Here is a 21,490-nt window from a genome sequence, read left to right on the forward strand (position 1 = left end):
AAACGGCGCTTCTTCTCCGTCTTTGTGGATAGAAACAGCTTTACCACCGGCAGCCGCGCTGGATGATGCGGGCATCGGGAGCGCACCGGCGATGAGACGTGATCTGTACCGTCCATACGAGGAGACGTGTAACAATTAAACCCTGCTTTGAGGCTTTTGGGGGATCTGCATTGGATTTTTCAACTCCTCCAACCTTTTTTTTTTACATGGCTTGGACGAAAGAAGGAAATTAACCACAACTTTATTTCCATATTTGAAGCATCAGATAGTGGATGTTTTACGCACAGACTTTTACAGGTAAAGGGAAAGCTATTTGTGGTGCGCACTCGGGTTGTGACGTGAAATCTAATCACTGATGAAATGGGGGGGGAAAAGTTGTACATTGCAAAGACCTGGTCGCTAACATAATGTCTTTCTGTTAGTCTCATTATAACTTTGCTTGAGCTGGCTGTCTGCTGCTTCCTCTGCTCAAAAAAGGACGTTGCATTCTGACACCATCAAATTATATTCCTTATTTTGGCTCGAAGCCTCGTCGGTTTTGGACAGTTTTTCACCCCCTTCACCGTGTGGCACTTGTGGGTTCCTCCCGTGAAAAGCGAGATGCGTCGTGATTTGTGAGAGTTCTTAGCCTACTATCCAAACTGATGTGTGGATTAAAAAAAAAAAAACGATGCATTTGACGAAAAACTATCGCTACGGATTCAGCGAAATTGCCTGAGATATGCGGATGTCTTTTTCTTCTTTTTTTCTTCAATGCCTTTTTTGGGGGGGAGGAGAAGGAGAGTGATCGTTCTCCGTCTCAAAAACCGGATCCTGCTCACGTCCCCGTCTCCATGAACAAGTAAGTTAGTGTTTAAATGTCTTGTGGAGCCACTCTAACAATTTTCTAAGGAAATCTTGTATTTTTTTTTTTTTCATTTGGTTTTAACCCCATCGTGTAAATGAAGTACATGTTGCTTTTGGGTTTTGCCGTGTCTTTCTTTGGTCCTTAACTGAAATAGCCTTGGCCAAATTACGCATGGTTTTAAAGAGAAGGGAGACGCGCGCGCTCGTGTGGTTCTTCTTGCCTTTGCCGCGAGCCCTTGAGAGCCCGGGCATCAGGCTTAATATCAGAGAGAGAGAGAGAGAGAGAGAGTATATTCCTTCTTTATCCTCTCCAAATATAGTTGTAAGGCTTTCATGTGTGAGACCTTCAACAGCTATACGGTTTTGAGTGCACACATCCACAATCTTTGAATCAGCCATATTCAGCGCGGTGCACCTGTTTGCTGTAGTAATGTTTCAGTAATATTTGATGGGAATTATTAAATATTTAGACAAATAATTTAGAATTCAAGGATGCCACTGCCGTCCCAGGCACCCACAGTGTCAGACTGTGTGTGTGTGTGTGTGTGTGTGTTTATATATAGTCCTTAGTTCCCACAGAAGCCGCTTGTACTCTGGCTCTGTAGCCTTGAAGGGAGCTGTCCTTTTGATGTAGTTCTGAAATGGAAATGTGCTCTTTTTGCACTGCTTTGCTCAGTCCTAAAACGGTAAAAGGACCTCCCACTAAAATGCAGTTTGTTTGTCAGTGTCAAAGCAACTGTTGAGGCAATGATAGCCAACAGTTATACGTGTGCATTTTACTTTTGATATAAGAATGTATTCTGGAATGATGAATAATTGCCATCTGGAAAACATTTGAGAACATGCAAATGACCAGTATGCTTATTGTGACTTTGGTCAGTTCATTTAACTATGTTGCTGTGGGTCATTTTCTTGAGATTCAATGGAATTAACTTTAATTAAAAAACACTCATGTCAACACTTTGTTACCTTCATATTTGTAAAAGACGCATTGAGAACATTTGTACGCACGTTTGGTAGGACTACTCATGTGTCTTGCTGGCTATATATTTAGTGAAAAATGTGATGCCAACATTAAAAAAATATATTTTAGGTATCCAGGGTAATGCATTTTTTATATTTATATATATATATATATATATATATATATATATATATATATATATATATATATATATATATATATATATATATATATATATATATAAGAATCCATCACTTATACTTGGTTGCAAAGGTTATTGCAAACTTGTCATCATTGCTTCTGATGTCAGTGCCAGGTGAACTTCTTAAAAACATCAAAATCATGATGTACCTCCATTGGCGGTGCAAACATAAATACAACTTGCTGCCACTCTAACGGTAAAATCCAAATAAATCACCTTCCCTACCAGTAATAGTGAAAATGCTGGCATCCTTCCTTCCTGAGGGAAAAAGCTGTGTGCATGATGGAGTCACATCACCTTGGGGAGACAAATTTGACTGCTGATTTTATGTTTTGGCCTCGCTGTGATAGATCCTCCCTACATATCCCCATGATTGCAGTTGTTTGTTGGCAAGCAGTGGATTGATTCATTGTAATAAGCCCAGGGACTGTTCAACCTCCTTGTTCCGACACAAAGCGCTCCATATGGACAGTTGTTCTTTGACAAGGGTGCTGCCACTGCGACTTATAAAAAAATCAATCAGTGCATCAGCATTTGTTTATTCCAGTGTGCTAGACTGACAATAGTTTGCCCCCTGGTGTGCCCCTATTGGTTTCCTCTGTAGATTTGAGGACGCGCCATGGAACTTGCTTTCTGCCGCTCACACAAAGCCCAAACCCCAACTCTTCAAACAGTAGGCGTCCGTCTTACGTCCATTTTTGCCAGCCATTGTTGGCAATCTACTGAAAATCAACCACAGCCACCATGAAGGAAGATTAATGAAGTTGTCAGATGGAAAAGGGCAGTGGTGCGATGGGGTGCCAGGGTCTTGTAAGGCGACAGCCTGTATATCTCCGGTCTCTCGTCTCTCCAAAAGCTTTTGTCAGTCCCATCAGGCTCAGTTCGGATCAGGGACAGATCTTTGGGGCATATAATAAAATGTTCTTTTTTTTTTTTAATCAGATTTATTTAGGACAGTATTAGCAGTCATTTCTTTCTTTCACCAGCACGGACTTGTATCAATAATAGAGCGAGCCTGAACTTTTTCATCTTCTCTGGGGTATTAGCTATCCTAAGGGGTTTCATTCAATGGAACGGAGAACAGTTAGAGTGATCTTTTATCTGGTCCCCCGGCTTTTGTGTTGGGAACTAGCAGTGCAATGTCGTAGGTCTAAAACATGAATCAGTGATATGGATAAATAGAAATAAAAATAAATACAAACCACTCACATAGGTGCAGAAGTAATTGGAGAGGTTCTTTAATTTGAAACATAAAAATAGACTAAATAGAATAGAAAGCGAAATAGACTGGCCACAGGTTTAGCCACTGAGAACGGGACTCTATAGGTTGATGTAAGCGTTTAAGATAGTCTATTTGACTGTTTTCAGCACACTTAAAGATGTTTTTGGCAATATAGTACTAGAACTGTTCATTTTATTTGTTTCAAGTGTTAGCAGTAATATCACTTGCATATCTTTTACAAGGTAGAAGGAATTCCTTTTAATCTCTATGTTTGGTATTTATAATTAATTCAATATCTTTAATTTAGTTTAGAAGGTGGCAGAATATAACCTTTTTTCAGCTTACTGCCAAAGATCCATAAATGTTTTATAAAAGTTACATGACTTAAAAGGATGAACTAAAACTATTATATAATTACACATCTCAAAACTGCTGATTATTTATGCATTTATTTTTGGATCCCCATTTTTTTGTAGTTTTTCCTGGCCGAGAAGGTGAGTCTAAGGACAGAGGACCCTGGGACATCGTCCCTCGCCACCACAGACATTGTCTGACTTCATCGCCACCACAGACATTGTCTGACTTCATCGCCACCACAGACATTGTCTGACTTCATCGCCACCACAGACATTGTTGATTAATTTCTCCCTGTGGCCCTCAGAGGCAACTGTTGTTGTGATTTTGGGCCTTACAAAAATAAATTGATTTGATTTGATTTGATTTAGTTATTACAACAGCAATAACTATGCTTCCTGGATTCTGACTCTGAAAAGAGGTTGTAAAGAGCAAAAGTCTAATTGCTTGCTTTGTTCTGTAGCACATGCAATCACAGGCTGAATGGGGTTCTTGGTAAATGCATACATGCCAATAATAGTAAAATGTACTTGAAACCATTATAAAAGGCCTGACAGATAAAAGGTCAATAGTTTGTTCATATAAATGCTTACAATTCACACCCAATACAATAAGTGGGTCCAGAGGAAGGGAATGCAATGTCAGATTCCCTGTTTATTGAGTCTTTTTTTTTTTTTTTGTGTGTCTTGTCACAATTCCTTAATGTCATTAATGTCAAAGCAGCTCATGAAAGGTGCACTGCCACTCTCTAACATGGGTTAGTAATGTGCTGATTAATTATACATGTATGCAGCGGTAGGGTTAAACAGTCACCTTGGGAAAAGGGCTTGAGTAAAACAGATGTTAGTAATCTCCTTTTTTTGAAACGTATTTGCAACAGATGATCTGAAGGCTGAGCAGTTTTAATGTTGAAGAACAGATTGAACATATTCTTGTGTGTATTGACTTGGCAGTACTACGACCCTCACTGGGTGGAAAAGTTTACAGCTACATTTAGCGTTTTATAAGGTTCTCAGTCACTATTTTGTTCTGGTCAAGGTTTCCCACCGTTGAGTGATGTCACATAAAAGGACTGAGGAAAAGCATGTAGTGGTCCTTTACCTAGAGACTACAGTTATTGTGTTCTTTGTGTTGGAAACTAGTTGTGAAACGCTGGAGCTTTAAAGCAAGAGTCACTGAAAGAGATTCATTAAATGTCTATATTCTTATTTATGTGTATTGTAGTTATGTGTACAAATTAATATCTAGTTTTGACAGTGATTTTTGAGTTTTAGAATCAAGTAGTAAAGAAGTACGTTTTTTGACAACCTCAGTCTTCATTTAGTCTCATTATAATCCTTGTTTACTGACGGATTACTTTCCTTACTTCAGAAAATACAGTATTTGTTGTCATTGTCATGTACTATTATGCATACTGTACTGCAAAACAAGGTTGTGTTATATGGTGACAGCTTGCTGTTGGACAGAAATGATTTACACCACAAATCAATGACTAACAACGACATACAATTTTTCTTCACAACGTAAATGTAGTCACTTCTTGACATGAATGCACTGTTCCGCCGCTACACCAGTTTGAAGGATCGTCCAAAACCTCCGGATCGTTCAATCTATTCTACTCTATCAACAAGACATGAGCAGCCAACATCTTAAGAAGAACATACACAAATGAATTCTATCTGCGCTCGCCCCTCTCATTAGTCATCCTGTGGCGCACGTCTGTCTTAACGTCGTGTCCGGTGAAGGAACAGCTGAGCAGGATGACCCCGGTGCATTCCCCAACTCAATGGATTAATCACGTTCCAGCTTCAACCCATCGATCTCAGGGAATAATCTGGAGGACATCATAAAAGTGCCATTCTGTCATTCCAGAGGCCACAGAGCATTGCTTATTCACTCAAATGCCTTTTCTCCATCTCGGGAGAGGGAGCAGACATTAAGAGCAAGCGGTATGAATTGACAAGAACAAGGAGGAGAAATACTAGCAATGTCATCGTCAGACATCTGATGATTTTGCGCTTTACGAGGAACGGGAGAAGATAAAACGGGTGATGAATGTATTCTTAGATTTTCTTTCCATACATTTGGCCACACATGGGGAAATTTCATTATTGTAACGCAGGTAGATACAGAGGAAAAGGACAGATAACATAGGAAGTTTAAAAAACACTCTTAATAGAAGAACTCTTATAAAAAAAAAAAAAAATGAGTTAATATTGAATCGACAAAGATTTACTCTTCATTATCACTTATCTATTTTTTACTATCTGCTGCATTCTTACTTTTATGTATTTATTTTCCCCGTGACCTCAGCAGAATGTCAGATGCTGCTAAAACTGGCAGTCGCAGCACCTGGGGCGGAGGCCTGACGTGATGGCACTATTAGTAACAGCTCATTTGAGAGACTGGCTCTGCACTTTCAAACTAATTCTTAGCTGTGTGCAGACACTTGCTGGAGGAGGACGCAGAATTCTTACATATGCAGTTGAGAGGAGTCATTCTCTGTACCTCGCGGCGATCACTGGGCCTGTGTGTGCGTAAAGTGATACTGGGCCCTGGAAACACATTAATTCCTGCTGCTAATTTAAAAGGTTAATGGGCTGGCATAGAGGGGCATGCTATCTCTCGCTGCCTCGCTGTATTTATCCAAAGTGTGCCCTCTGGAGGTGTGGATCTTAGTGCAAAAAGACAATATGGATTCAAAGAAGAGAAATGCTGTTTTGTTGTAAGGTAAAACCAGCTCAGTCCTGATATTCTCTCAAGTAAAAAGAGGGGAAAAGACACATTTGAATTGGAGAGATGACCTTTATGTTTTTGAACGGTCGCTTAGCAACAAAGCCTTGACTTGTGCATCTCCAGGCAGCACATAATCCATTTGCTAAGTTGTGGACACAAACCGTTATCAGCCGTCCTTGTCCAATTGTGGGCCAGTTTGTCAGTTTTGTTTGATAAATAAGAAAATGTCCAATACACAAAAATAATATCTTATGTCAAATTCTTGCTGAGAAAATACCAAAACAATGACAGAATGTTAGTGATGTCGGCAAACGAATGCACAAATTTAACAAAGTGAATTAAATAGTCAAATGTTAATGTGCAGTTTATACATTCTGACTGGGGGGATTTTCATCGACAACTTCCAAACCCAGATATTAATCGACACAAAAACTACTAACAAAATATTAACGTGAATAAGTATATACATACTTACATATTCAGATTTAATTTTTTCAGGCCAACAATGTAAATATAGACTGCCAAAGAGCTTTAGTCATCTTAACATGTGTTGCGTGCACTGCTTTTACCTTTTAACTTGCGCTGTGCTTTGGAGATGAAAAGAAAATAGCCTGTAGCTGTAACAGATACTTGACCTCCTTGTGCTTCTCCTTGTGGATAACAAAGCATTCTTTTCATATTGGGTTTTGTCCATAACAAATGGGAGAGTCTTACCTTGAGGGGAAAAGTTGCACGGATTAAGTCCCACACAATTGCCAACTAAGTAAAGTATTGAACAGAAATAGCCTTTCACTTTTTTCAAAATGTCTGATTTTAAGTTTAAAAATAAAAATAATACTAATATGTTCATCTAGAATTGAAAGTGTTCCACTTCCTTGGCAGTTTAGGAGCATCTGAATCTACAGGTAAGGGCCATGAGATGGGGCATCTAAGGTGCAGTCAGCACTGGAGAAGCATCAGCCGTGTCTGGAACAGTACCACTCCCCGAGGGGAGAAGGAGAAAAACATGTGAACAGCAGTGAACAGACTACAGGTGAACTCAAATATGAAATATTGCTGATATGAAATGTTGGAGGAAGCAGATGATAGTCCTCAAGCTGCCATATTCCCCCAGCATAGTTGCTCCCAGGCATATATATATTATTTGCAAAGCTTTTTTAAATATAAAACACAAAACATGGAACAAACGCAGAACACAACTAGAGAGTGAAATTCAAAATAAAAATACAAATAGAAATTAACTAGACAATAACAAAATTAAATCAATATTAATGTCATAATGGTCCAAAGTCAGTCAAATTGTCATCAAAAAGTGGAACTTTGAAAATAAAGTATTTCAAAGTGGAACGTTTTAAGCCTGGTCTTAAATGAAGAGACTGTGTCGGCCTCTTTAACATGGACAGGAGCTGATTCCATAACACGGGAGCTTGGAAGCTAAACACTCTACCTCCTACTGTGCTTTTAGAGACTCTTGGCACCACCAGAAGGCCAGCATTTTGAGAGCGAAGAGCTCTGTTTGGATGAAATGGTGCTATAGCATCTTTGAGGTAGGATGGGGCCATGTCATTTAAGGCTTTGTAAGTCAGGAGGATGATTTAAATTAGATTTTAAACTTGACAGGAGCCGGTGAAGGGACTCGAGCACTGGCGTAATGTGCTCTCTTCTTTTAGTTCCTGTTAGTAATCTTGCTGCTGCATTTTGAACCAGTTGAAAGCTTTTCAGAGAGCTTTTAAGAAATGCTGCCAGCAGTGAGTTACAGTAGCCTTATTTTTTTTAAAGTGTCATCCAGGTTTTTACACAAGCACTAAATCTGTCTACTTGATCGCTCTGATCGGGTTTCATTGATAAATACAGCTGTGCATCATCTGCAGTGGCAGTTAATGCCATGCTTTCTGATAATGTTACCCAACGGCAGCATGAAGAGTAAACAGAATTGGACCGAGCACTGAACCCTGCGGCATGGTGTAAGTTACTTTAGAACAAGGTGAGGAGCTCTGGTTTACATGAACAAACTAATACCTATCCCTCCGACACCTACATCACATTCTAACTTCTGCAGTAGAATGTTGAGACCAGTCCATCGACTTCAAATTCATTCAAATAAGTTATTGTCCTTTAGAAGGCGACAAAGCTGTTTAACTAAAACGCTTTCAAGGATTTTTGAGACTAAGGAAAGATTTGAAATAGGTCTATAGTTTGCCAACAGGTCAGGATCAACATTAGGCTTCTTGAGTGGTTTAATGACTGTATGTTTGAAGCACTGTGGAACATAATCGCTTTCTAATAAGGTATTTATTATATTAAAGGCGCAATGGATGATTTTTCAGCGATTTGAGAACGCAGGCAGAAGTGCACATGCGCACTCCCCCGTGTGGACTGATACAACACACACGTGCGTTTGTTTATTAGTGCGACGGATCGCATCGCATCTCTCGTCTCCCATAGATTTCCGTCCACTTCTGAATCAGCTCGAACTGTCTTTCTCTGTCTTCATTTTGCCCCGTACACTGAGGGAACTATATTATGATAGATCAATTAGCTCAATTCCGCTTAGACACGCGGAAATGTGGGACAATCCGCACGCAGCTGCGGGTGAGCGATAGGTGCGTTTTATGATTGATACGTGGCAGGACTAATCGGCCGTCCACGCCACGAGGAAATAAGACTCAGATTTATGCCAAAAAAATCGTCCATTCAACCTTTAAGTATGGAGTGTAAAATTAAGGGGAGAATGTTTTTCAGGAGTCTGCTTAGAATTGGGTCTAGGATACAATTTGACGTTTTAGAAGACATAAAGGGTGAATGTATAGCTTAAGTTTAACGTACACTTTATTGTCTCCGTAGGGAAATCTGTCTTCTGCATTTGACCCAACAGCTTGATCAGCAGCAGTGAACCTTTCTAGTGTTAGGAAATCATCAGAGCAGAGAGGAGCTGGAATTGAGGGCTCTACTGCTCTGTGACAGTTTGTTAGACTGGCTACAGTGCGGAAAATAAATCTAGTTTTATGTTTGTTAACTTCTATTCAATTTGAATAGTATCTGGTTTGGGCCTTAGTGGTCTCATATCATGCTTTTCAGAGCTTTTAACCTTCTTACTGTGCTATTGGTACCTCATATATTATGCCCAAAGTGTTTTTTGGATTGATTCCTGCAGTTTTTAGCTGTAGAACAACATCTCTCCCTTTCCTCGGATGTACAGACGGCCCTTTCTCCAGGAAGCACTCTGTACCTGTACCACGCCCCCATCCCCCCGGCCCCCGCGCTCGAGAGGAACCGCGGCAATTTAGGCTCAGTTAGCTTCAAACGCTACTTCTTTTGTTGCAACGCTGCTGCTGACATGTGCCGCTGTGTCATGCGCTGTGTAGGGCGCACGCCTCGGCTTCTGTTTACATTCCCACCTTCTCCACGCTAGGCTACGTTCCCCGCCCCTACGTCGATGGGCGGGGAAGGCGCACTCTTGCCAAGACTACGTCACGCGTTGGACGGGGGAGGCAGATCGCTCTTCGTAAGGGTGGGGGCGAATCTCAGACTAAGCCGTCTGCATTTACGGGTTTGTGAGAGATATTTTATAACTATTATTTTATAGGTGTTGCACATTATCAAATATACCTTTAGGTATAAATAGCATGATATGGGATCTTTAAGCAGAGCCGCTTATAGAAGAATAGGCAGATGTTCCATGCTTTAAGAGATTCTTCCGTGAGGGAGCGATGGAATAGAATCTCTAATTTTCTAACTCTTTGTTTATGTGAATGCAGTGTACCACGGGGAGGCTCCTTTTGGCCTAATGACCTTCTATTTTTATGGAGCTGCACCATCAAGAGCAGATTTCAGAGAATTCCTGGTCATCTCAACAAATTGATCTCTAAAGCTGGATAGCATTACATGTCACTGAATATAGACTATATTATTTCTTTGAACTTTGAAATAGATTTTCAGATATTGTCCTTTTTATTAAGGTTTTATTCTGTGCGGTTGAATACTCTTTAAGAGTAAACTATATGGTCACATTCTACCTCCAAGGCACTCAAACCGCTTTACATCAAGGAACCACTCACCCATTCACACACACTTTCACACACCAGTGTGCTCAGACACTGAGGGGTTTGCCTAAGGCAAGTGTCTTGCCTAAGGACACCATACTTGCCTAAGTATTCACCAGAGGCAGCTGCGATTGTACCGTCAACCTGTCGGTCAAAGGATCTGACCACTCTTCCTGCTTAGGGCAGCAGTAGCTAAGCTAAACTGAAATCTATGTGTAAAAAAAGTTTAGCAGTCCACATTTTACATGCTTATGTATTTGTTTATTTGTATCATCTGTAGTGACATCTGAAATATTTGTATCTGAAATTTGACTCTTAGACATTATTTGCACAAGGGATACACACAGTCTCTATTTGCCTTGAATCTGAACACTCAATTTGTGACAGTGCAGGCCAGAGCTTAGCGACAGTAACAGAGGCGCGTCGTACACTGCTGCTCCCCGCCCGGGGCTTTTCTCTGGCTGGTCACTTTGGCCGACTAAGACTATCGGTCAAATTTCGAAGTGAAAGGGATGTACCCTTTGAAGTCATATTGATGCCATCCCGTCAATATGACTTTCCTCAAAATCACACTGCAGTTGTCAAAAAGACTATGTTGTTTTCTTTCATGTTTCAAATTAAACAAGACAAACAGTTCTGTATTTACATACTGGTTAGATAATTGTAGAAAAAAGATTCTGCTGTAGTCATCTGGACTCTGTTTTTGGAAAAAAACGTTCCTCTGCAGATTTCAGATCGCTGCAGATCAATCTGCAGATTGAGAATGACTCTTGGGCTGGAGTCGACATGTCTTGTTTTTTTTCAGTCCAGATGATACAACTGAATCTTTTTTCTACAATGAAACACTCCTGGAGAAATGAAGGATTACACCGTCACTGGTTAGATAACTGGTACAATTTTATACATTCAAAATACATATGTTAAATGGCACACTGTGGAATATTCCAGGCAGATAACTTGTCTCCATGGAGACAAGTGGCGGAAACCTCTGCCAGAAAAGTTACAGTACTTTTTTAGATGATGATTCCAGTTTAATTAAATCAATATATAGTTCATAGTTAAGTTAACCACATTCTTTGCCAAGAGAGGAATTACAAAATGCATAACAACCGTGAAAAGAAAGCAGTTAGGTGAAACAGGATGAAACATGTACTTGTGATAATTCAATTCAATTTATTTTTGTAACGCCCAAAATCACAACAGCAGTTGCCTCGGAGGGCAACAAGATTGTACAAAGTTGAGATAAGAAAACTAAATGTTTTTTCTTTGTTTGTCCAACATTGTTTCAAAACCTGTGTAGCATACATATACATTTGCATATTCAAAACGGTTTCAGCATATTCCCCAGGAGGTCATGGCAGCAGACTGGATGGGGAAATTTAAATTTTCTGCTGCTTTCTTCAAAGACAAAATCATTTTGAGACATCAAGGCATAACATGATATCAGTTATTATTTTATTTCAGTTTCATTCTTTTGTTGATATTTTTTCTTGCATGTTTTTCTGATTATAAAAATAGCATTATAATAGTCAGTGATATTCAGTAGTGGTAGACTGCATAATATCACCATAGAAAACACTTGACATTTGAAGTTCCATATGTGAGCCCCATTCTGGAAAATCATGAACAATACAATCATAATTTAATGTATAGCTATTCGCATTTGCACACGGCCTTGTGCAGCGGAACTGCATCTCTTGTGCAGTGTTGTGGAGGGTGCAGACTTTCTGGAAATGAGCATTTCAGTCTAACTGCACAATCTGTCTCTAGATTTGCTCTTTAACTCCTAAATCCTGTCAGATGGTGAGGCGGCTCTCTTTCTCAGTGGGAGCTTGGTTGTCCGACAAGAGCCCCCTCTGCAGCACGAACACAGGAAGCAGACAGTAAGGCTATTAAAGATTGACACTCCCTAAGAATGGATAACAATTTACTGAATTCAATTGTTTGTATTAAATATTATACATATTAATTGTGTACATATTATGGTTACTCACATTGTTGATTCATATTCTATAAAGTCTGCAGTTGACAGAAGTAAGTGTTAATATAATGTTGAGAACATAAGAGATCTGGCCTGGTTCCTGATATGATATAAAGCAGTAGCTTGCAGTGACTTTTATGGATGGGCAAGTCGACTTGGGGTGTTATATATATTTAGTGGCTAACACCTACCTAAAACGTACTTAAAAGGATCATATTATTTTTACAATTATTCCATGATATTAGCTTTTATTATTGTACCATGTTCTACAGTTCCTGGTGCTTCTTTAGTCCCAGTCCCCATGTGATGCATGTTCACACAGAGTAGGGATTTGGGACTGGGACCAGACTTTGGGGACTTTTTTGGCTCCTGATCAGAGACAGATACAGTGAGGGAAATAAGTATTTTCACACCTTGCGATTTTGCAAGCTCTCTAACTTAGAAATGATGGAGAGGTCTGACATTTTCATTGTCGATACAGGTGATACAACGACTGCATCACTGCAGACACTGCACGATCTGCCTTTCAATCTCACGCTCCATCTTTCCCTCACTCGAGAACAAGACACTGAGATACTTAAACTCCTCCCCAGGAGAGGGACAGCCTTTTCAGTTCTAGAAGCATGGTTTCTAATTTTGAGGTGCTGATCCCAGGGGTTTCACATTGGCTGCAAGCCGACCCAGTCCATGTTGCAGGTTCAGGTTTGATGAAGCCACCAGGGCAACATAAACAGCAGAGATGAAATCCTGTGGTCCCCAAACTGGACACCCCCAACCCCTGACTGCACCTAGAAATTCTTCCCATAAAAATAATAAACAGAACTGCTGACAAAGGGTAGACCTTATGAAGTCCAACATGCACTGGGAAAAGGTCTGACTTGCTGCCAGCAACGCAAACAGGGTTCCTGCTCTGGTCATACAGGGACCGGACAGCCCCGAACGAAGGCCCTTGACAGCATACTACCAGAAGCACCCCACAAAGGACACCACGAGGGACATGGTTTAAAGCTTTCTCCAGATCCAGCACATGTGGACTGGTTGGGCAAACTTCCATGAAAGCTTGAGCACTCGGAGTGTATAGAGCTTGTCCAGTGTTCCATGGCCAGGACAAAAACCACACTCCTCCTGAACCCGCCGAGGTTGGACTATCGGTCGGACTCTCCTTTCCAGTACCCTAGAGTTGACCTTACCAGGGAGGCTGATTAGTGTGATCCCTTAGTCTGGCTTGTCACTTTGTTTGCCATGGGAGACCTTACAAGGGGCATAACAACAGCACAGCACCCAGGATCATCCGAGCATTCAAACCCCTCTACTACAGGAGGCGGTTCAAGGAGAGGCTAAGGATGATGATGATGAGGATGATGATGATGATGAGGATGATGATGATAAACTAAATATAGATAATTTGTTTTTGGTACTGCTATGTGTGAAAACACCTGCAGCGTAGGCTACACCTAAGTTAGATTATTAGCTACATGTAGCCTGATACTTAAAATGTGTTTTTATTGATTTTATTTTAAATGTTTAAGCTTGTTCACTGAAAATCACTAATCCTACACAAGTTTACACAAAGCTATAAGTTGAAAATAAGTGTTCTTCACTTAGTTCCACTGGTGTTCTCTACCGATACTCACATAATTCCAATGGAAAGAGTTGCCTTGTTCCACAGCACATCTCGTGGCCCATCCAATCCTCCTGTTAGACTCTGACCCTAATGTGTCACTCATCCTGGCACCTGCATGTGGCCTACAATGCCCTACTATGATCGTTTCGATCTGACAAGGATAGATTTACACTTGATTTAATCCACGTGTCCCTGTGGGGTCTGCTGCAGTTCCAGTCTGTTCCTCTGCTCGGGTCAGGGTCTGTGACAGTCATGATCAGTCCCTCTCTTTGTTCCAAATGAACAAAGACAAAAACATTTAGGATGGAAAATAGCTGTTTGAATCCCAGAAGATCAAGGCACATTCATTCAACGCTACAAACTGCAAAGTCATTGGGATTTTTTTTTTCAGAATTATTCTAGTCTGGTAAGGTACTCCATATGACATCTCATCAACAGAATCACTTTTTTTAAACTGTTTTAACATAGATCTTAGCTTTAGCCCCACTTGAGTAATAATAGCTCCGGAGTTAGAGGAATGGAGTTTGAATCCTGTTTTCCTCAAGTCATATTGTGTCTTTGGGTAAGTAATTTCATCAAGCTTACCTGTGTTAGAGTATTTTGTGATCAGAGTAGTAAAACATGTAAAAAATAGTATGAACAAATACATTTATTCAATTGCATTGTGCTGTTTTCTTGTGCCTTTTATGTTGCAAACCACTCGTGTGTAATGCTCAAATGTAAGCTATTTAAAAGCTTCACAATTTTAAGTTAAAATATCCATTGAAAATGCCATAAGGAAGTAAGGTCACAATAAAGACAAGCTAAACATAAACTTAAAGTGCTAAATAATATAAAGTGCTAATTATATATAAAATGTATATATATATATATATATATATATATATATATATATATATATATATATAATGATGAATCTCAGGCGTTAGCAGGGGAATTAGAGATGTAGCCAATCATGTTTGATGGGAGTGGGGGAGGAGGTGTGGTTAGCCTCCTGCAGCCTGTACAGACTCATCAGTATTAGGCTGCTGCACGTCTATCACGAAAGGAACACGCTGCATCATGTTTTTGTAAAGAGTGTTTCTTTTCAACTGTTTCTTGACTGAATGGCTGCATTTTAAATAACATATTTTATGTTTATTAGATTATATTAGATTAACTTCATTTTCCCCTAGGGGAAATTTGTTCTCTGCATTTGACCTATGCTTCAATACTGCTGGGGCATGTCAGGAGCAGTGGTTGCAGTGGGCAGCACCTGGGGAACCAGCTCCAGACTTTGAGCTTGACTTGGTCAGGACTACTGCAGCTGGAGGATTTTACCTATTGTGCATGTTTTGGGTTGAAGTGGGAAACCAGACCACCCAAGGAAACCCATCCTGACACAGGGAAAAACATGAAAACTCAACACAGAAAGAAGACCCAGGAGGTGAAGCCGCCAATTTCTTGCTGTGAGGTGGGAGTGCTGCTCTGCCGTCTTTATATTCTGGAAATAATAATAATAATAATAATAATAATAACTTTTATTTATATAGCGCTTTTCAGTGACCCAAAGACGCTGAACATAATAAAAAGGGGGGGGGGGGGTATTTACAGACAGGCGGGGACAACACGTACAATACACATTAATATACAGATAAAATGAACAAGACAGAAGAAGTAGAGAGAAAAAGATGGGGATGTAACAGGGGGTAGAAGAGTAGGCAATGGGGTAGAGGAGGCTAGGGGAGGGGGAGGTCATAAGCTTGGGTGAAGAGGTATGTTTTTAGGTGGGATTTGAATGTTGTGAGTGAGGGAGAGTGGCGGACAGGTTGGGGGAGGGAGTTCCAGAAATGCACCTGACTACTCATTGTCTTTCTTCATTTTTGATCCAATGAAGTACTCACACTCTGTATCCAAATATTCTACATAGTAGATATAGAACTTGTCTGTAGCATTTTTATGTTTTATCTAGTTGCTGTGCCTACACTGTAAAGAGTTTGCAAAGAGCAATGTTATAGCTGCACATGGGGAAAATATGTTTCAATGTACATGCTCCTAGAGGGGTGATACCTTCACGTTCATCATCATTTAAATATTGTATGCATGGCCTATCTATGGTATGAATGTGCCAATTAAGTCAACACTCATTTCAGTGCAAAATACACTGAACAAAAATATATTTTTTTTATGAGCTGAACTCAAAGATATTAAACTTTTTTCTTTATGCACAAAGGACCCATTTCTCCATTTTGTCTCTCAAATTTCAATTTTGTCTTGCTGAGCAATTCATATTAATAATTCATCTCAAGATGCTGATGAGACAGCATGAGTATTGCACAGGTGCCTTAGATTGGCCACAGTAAAAGGCCATTCTGAAATGCAACCATCACCTCATGTTGCAGCATGAAGGATCGGCATATACATACACTGTTTTTTGACCACCTCCACCAGACCCCACAAATAAAGCAAAACCAAGCATTTCAGAGTGGCTTTTTAGTGGACTTGTGTTGTTAAAATGTTGTGGTATGTTAACTGACACCTTTAAATCTTTCAAAATGAAGTCTTCTTAATGGTTCTTTGTTTTAAGTATGTAATGTGTGAATGTGAGCAACACACTATAATTTCCCTTGGGATCAATACAGTACATTTATCCATCTATAAATCTATCTTTCTACTGTATCCATCTCTCATGCATGTTCAATGACGTGCATGTTTTAGGTGAATTGGCAACTCTAAATTGCTCCTAGTGAATGAATGTCATGAATGAGTGAAAGGTCGTCTGTCTGTCTATGTCTCCGTTAACCTTGCAACAATCTTTATTTATTTTTCACATTGTTATATGCATGATCTTGAACTAAAATGTTACACACCACACAAATACAAATATACCACAACTGCATGATTCTATCTTTAGAAAAGTCCTTGATATGCCTCATGTGCTGTCTGAGGTCCCATGTTTTATGCTGGCCTGCCCTGGGATGTCCCTCTGTGATACAGTGATTATGTATAGTAACAGGGATGGAACGTACTTGCTTTATGTTGACTGCTAATTGGGCTCCTGTGTAACGACAGTGTCATATTAACGACCCACATCCAACTCATTGTAATATTCATGAGCTTCGAGCCTTGCAATTTTTCTGTGGGAGGATGTGATATTTTATAGGCTCAATCTGCTATGCCCCTTCAGTCTACCTAAAAACATGCCATGTTTTTTTGTTTCCAACTCATACTAGCATTAAAAAAATGTTATCCCTAATTGGCGCTGACGACAAGGATGTATTCTTTTCTGTGCTTTGTGGACAGTTTAAAGCAGTATATTTGTGTTTCATAAAACAGGTGGGACCCCCACGGTGACTGGCACAGGGTGCTTTTTTCTCTTCCCTCCCTCTGCCGTCTCTCTTATTTGCACAACACTAATGTGAGTATAAAAGCCAGTGAGGGATTCTTCCTGTACTCATTAGCTTCATCTCTAGGTGTCCTTTATTCTTTAAAATCCATGTTCTGTCCGTCAAGGAGCATATTTTCTTTCTGCTTTAAGGCACGAATGTGCTATTTTTCTTTCCGTACCGTGCTTGGATTGTAATGTAAATTCACGGTAAAAGGGGTCGTTTGAATGTGAGCTGTCCCTTTGGGCGAAATGGCGTTTGAAATCAAAAGAGGCAGAATAGAATTATGTTCATTGTATTGTGGACAAGTCAGATCACAGGAAGATATGGTTGGCTAACTCATGAGGCAAGGTGTTTTGAAGAGCAAACGGGCATTAGCCTGTGGGTCATTGGAGGTAGAACTGCTGCCAAGTGATTTTCTTATCTTGTGAATTAAGCACAATTGCCCTGCTTTTGAACTCCATCCTGCAAGTTTTCCAGTTCATTTCAGTTTTGAAGAGGAAGCCTTGAAGTAAATAATGCATAAAATCATGTTATAATATTACAATTGCAAACAAGAACTACTCAGATGATAACTGGTGAAGAAATTATTTTACTTTTACTACAATTGTTCTTCCTCAATAACCTTATCCCTTGAGAAGAAAATATATACATATATACTTGTATATTCCTTTTAAAGCGATGGCTTAATTCATTCTTAATTTTATTTTATCTTTACTTAAACAGGAAACGTCTCATTGGGATTAAAATCTCTTTTTCAAGAACGTCCTGGCCAAAAGTCCACAATTGTTACAGATTCAAATTCAAATTGTAAGCACACAGTCATATACATAATATGCCAAAATATTGATCAGTTAAAACAATTACATACTGATGATTCTAGTTCCTTGTTGTTTAAGATTAGACTGAAAGATTCAAGACAGTGAATCAAATCAATTCTCACACCATGTGTCCAACTTATGCACCGGTATTTTACGGGTGAAAAACTGTTCACTGTGAGACACTTTCACAATGATCAATATTTAAGTACAATTCAATTTACTGTATATTGTTTGACTGATATGTTAGTGCAATCTGCTGAAAAATATAAAATCATTATTTGTATTAATGAATCTTGATACCGCAATATATAGTCTCATTGTAGAATACGTTTCAGGTGCTGGCCTTTGTGCTGAACTCCTGTGTGTAAAAGGAACAAAAGCAAATATACATACTGTTTTATTTTCAAATCATATTTAATTTCTCACGCCATATATCCTGAGCGTAATCCAGTTTGTGCTGTGATGAGCAATTCATTATAGCCAGTTAAGATGACAGCTATCAATCACTAAATGAGCCGTATGTCATACAAAATGAATTGGAGAACAAATGTGAGATGGCTACTTATGGCTGTCAAAAATTCAAATAAGCTGAATGGATGTGTGTAAGGGGAGGAAGAGGTATAGCCGGCTAGATCCGCTTATTCAACACGCCGGAGAAAAGGAGATTCTTTGACTTAGGGGAAATCCGGTGTTCTTTGAGCGGAAATGGGAAGACAAATCTTCATCCATTTGTGTTCTCATTTGTCTGAACATCAAAAGGATCGGCTGTGGGATGATTGCGCTAGTCGTGGACGGTAACCCAAATGATTTGATAGCTCCATGCTAGAACACGCTTAGCACAAATGGGTCAGAAATCACAAGGTTTTATTGAAATTGATGCGTGGAGAAACTTTATGAACATCTTAAAAGACTCTTGATGTGATAGAAAATGTACAGTAATGAGTGTGCTGTGAAATAATAATAATAATTGGAAGACTTGAATGTGAATGTGCCTCAACGTTTTCATGTTTTAATCGTGCTGAATAAACGTGTGTCTGATTAACAGCTACATTCTATCATTTGAGGTTGGATTTGTAAACACATGCTAGAGTGTAATTACTGTTTTTTTGTCTGCCACATTGACTGTAATTAGAGATCCCTTGGGTACTATACATGCATAGTAAGTGGAAGGTATTGATGTTTGTGGTAACTTCACTTTTCACTCCACCAGACACAAGAATATATGCAAGAATATCAATGTAGATGTAAGTCTCCAAGTATTTCCTCATGCATTTTTAAATTCTGTGTGCAGACCTTTGTGAATTGACTCAAACCTTTGCACAGTCTTTATCTAATTACACGGCTAATCTATTGCAAACTTTTAATAAAGAGCCATGTGAGTCATTATGACACTAGGGATGTAATTTTTATTTGGTTAATCGATAATAGTGATTATCCAGGTCAAAATATAATTGTAAGAACTAAAAACTAATAATCATGACCGTTTTAGAACGAAAATTAAGTCATTTCAATTGTGATCAAAAAAGTACATATAAATGTATAGCACCACAATAACATTAAGATTGAATTCAAAACTTCAACCGCTTTCTTAAATTACTTTTTATTTCAACATGCATGGTCAAAATGGTGGCATATTACAGCGTTTTTGTTCAATTGCTTATGTTTTACTGTATTATTACAAGGCCCCCGGGGTTCCAGTTTGTGCCATCTTGCAGCAGATTTCAAAATGACATGGTATATAGTGCTCCATGACTTCAGAAATCAACTCTTCACCCTTGCTGTAGTAGACCATCTTCTGTCATCCACTGTTGCCCCATTATCACTTCTACTTTATTGGCTAATGCTTGACCCATTTGGTTTAAAGACAAATCTCACCTTGAAAGTGTTGAAGTGAGCCAAGAAAAGTGCCCTCCTGCACGCAGACTGTGGATTTCAAGATGTTAGTCCAGTCCATGGGCCCCTGCTGCAAGTTAATGCCCTCTTTACAGATGCCAACTGACGCTTTGCCATGTGCGACATTGGACTCTCGCTATCTTAACTGTGCCTTTGCTTGTCAAACAACTTGGTGGGATTGTAACACCTCTTTCTGCCTCTAATGTCTCTTGCCAGCTTATTTTGGGATTTTGAGCATATTTATTGTTGAATAATCAAAAGGTGCAGATGGAGAAAACACACATGTAGGAATAGGAAAATCTTTGGGGAGTATGGAGAATTAAAGGATTACTCTTTGACACACCGTAGGGAAGTGCCTCCCTCCTCGCCGCAGCTGAGGTCCAGTGTAATTTGCTGTGTTTTAAGCTCAACGCCCAAGGGTGTTGCAGGATTTAACGACCTAACAAAATGTGAAAGACTGCCTACTTATCAGGGAAACAGGGGTGTCATAAGAGGGGCTATGTGAAGAAGAAAAAAAGAAGATCTACTGCCCGGAAGATATGTCAAAAGAAATAGCTGAAGGGTTGTGTATTATTGACTGGAATAATAGTTTAGCTTTAGCTGCAGATAAACAATAGTCAAGAGCACTCAACTTACAAGCATATTGTCATTAGCATTCAGATAAACCAGTCATAAAGGTTCTTGACTCTAATAAAACACTTTAAACATGGACGTATAATTGTTTTATATATATATATGTATGTAGTTTAGAGATTGCTGTGTATACTGTAGGTATTGTTAGGTATGTATGGAGGTCAAGCGAAAGTAAAGAATGCAAAAAGAATTCCTCCTTGAATGTATTTTGCGAGGTTGTTACAGTGAAATGTTTGATTTGGAAGATTGAATGCTAGATGCCTTTCTGTCACACCCAACCTTGTACTATGACCGCACTGAGCGATGTGTGCGTATTGGATCATACAGACGCACATCAAAAATAGTGCAGTGTTGTTCCTTCAGTCAAGAGTGAAAGCTATCCCAAATATATTCCTCCACTGTTACTAATGTTGCTATTTTTACAACTTCTGACTCAAGCAAATATTACTCATCAAAGACATTTTCCTCTGCAAGAAATTATTTTTCTAAAGCATTGTTTATTATTTAACAGTGTACCACAGATCTGTAATCAAAAGAAATTACCAAGGCACTTTTCAGATTGTCTCTTTTGTCTTAAAATTTCTTGAGTTTCTTTTTTTGGCCAGACTTTCTTTTGCAACTCTCCCCGTCTCCACTCTGTTAAACACTAAGTACTGCCTCTTCATCTCTCATCTTCTCCCTCCTGCTTCACTTTTGGCACTAATCTCTATGCCCTCCATGCAAAGTAATTGGTCTTAGTGAACTGTTTATCCACATCCTTCACATTCTGGCAGCTTGTGTGTGATGCTGAATCCTGCATAACCTGT

The 21,490-nt window shown here is 39.4% G+C and overlaps 1 protein-coding gene across 2 annotated transcripts in view; it reads left to right on the forward strand.

Annotated features, from left to right (window-relative positions):
- Nucleotides 1-509: 509 nt before the first annotated feature.
- Nucleotides 510-21,490, forward strand: part of LOC140349154 (leucine-rich repeat-containing protein 4C-like) — a 73,992-nt gene continuing 53,011 nt past the window's right edge. Inside the window, exon 1 of one of the 2 annotated variants that reach the window (XM_072435386.1) lies at nucleotides 510-841. The gene's annotated coding sequence lies outside the window, so the exon portion shown is untranslated. The remainder of the gene's footprint in view (nucleotides 842-21,490) is intronic. The other variant, XM_072435385.1, reaches the window with a different exon arrangement.

Source organism: Eucyclogobius newberryi, unplaced genomic scaffold (assembly GCF_026437365.1).
Source record: "Eucyclogobius newberryi isolate DKJ021-1_F unplaced genomic scaffold, fEucNew1.0.hap1 SCAF_7, whole genome shotgun sequence".
In the NCBI taxonomy this organism is placed as follows: domain Eukaryota; kingdom Metazoa; phylum Chordata; class Actinopteri; order Gobiiformes; family Gobiidae; genus Eucyclogobius; species Eucyclogobius newberryi.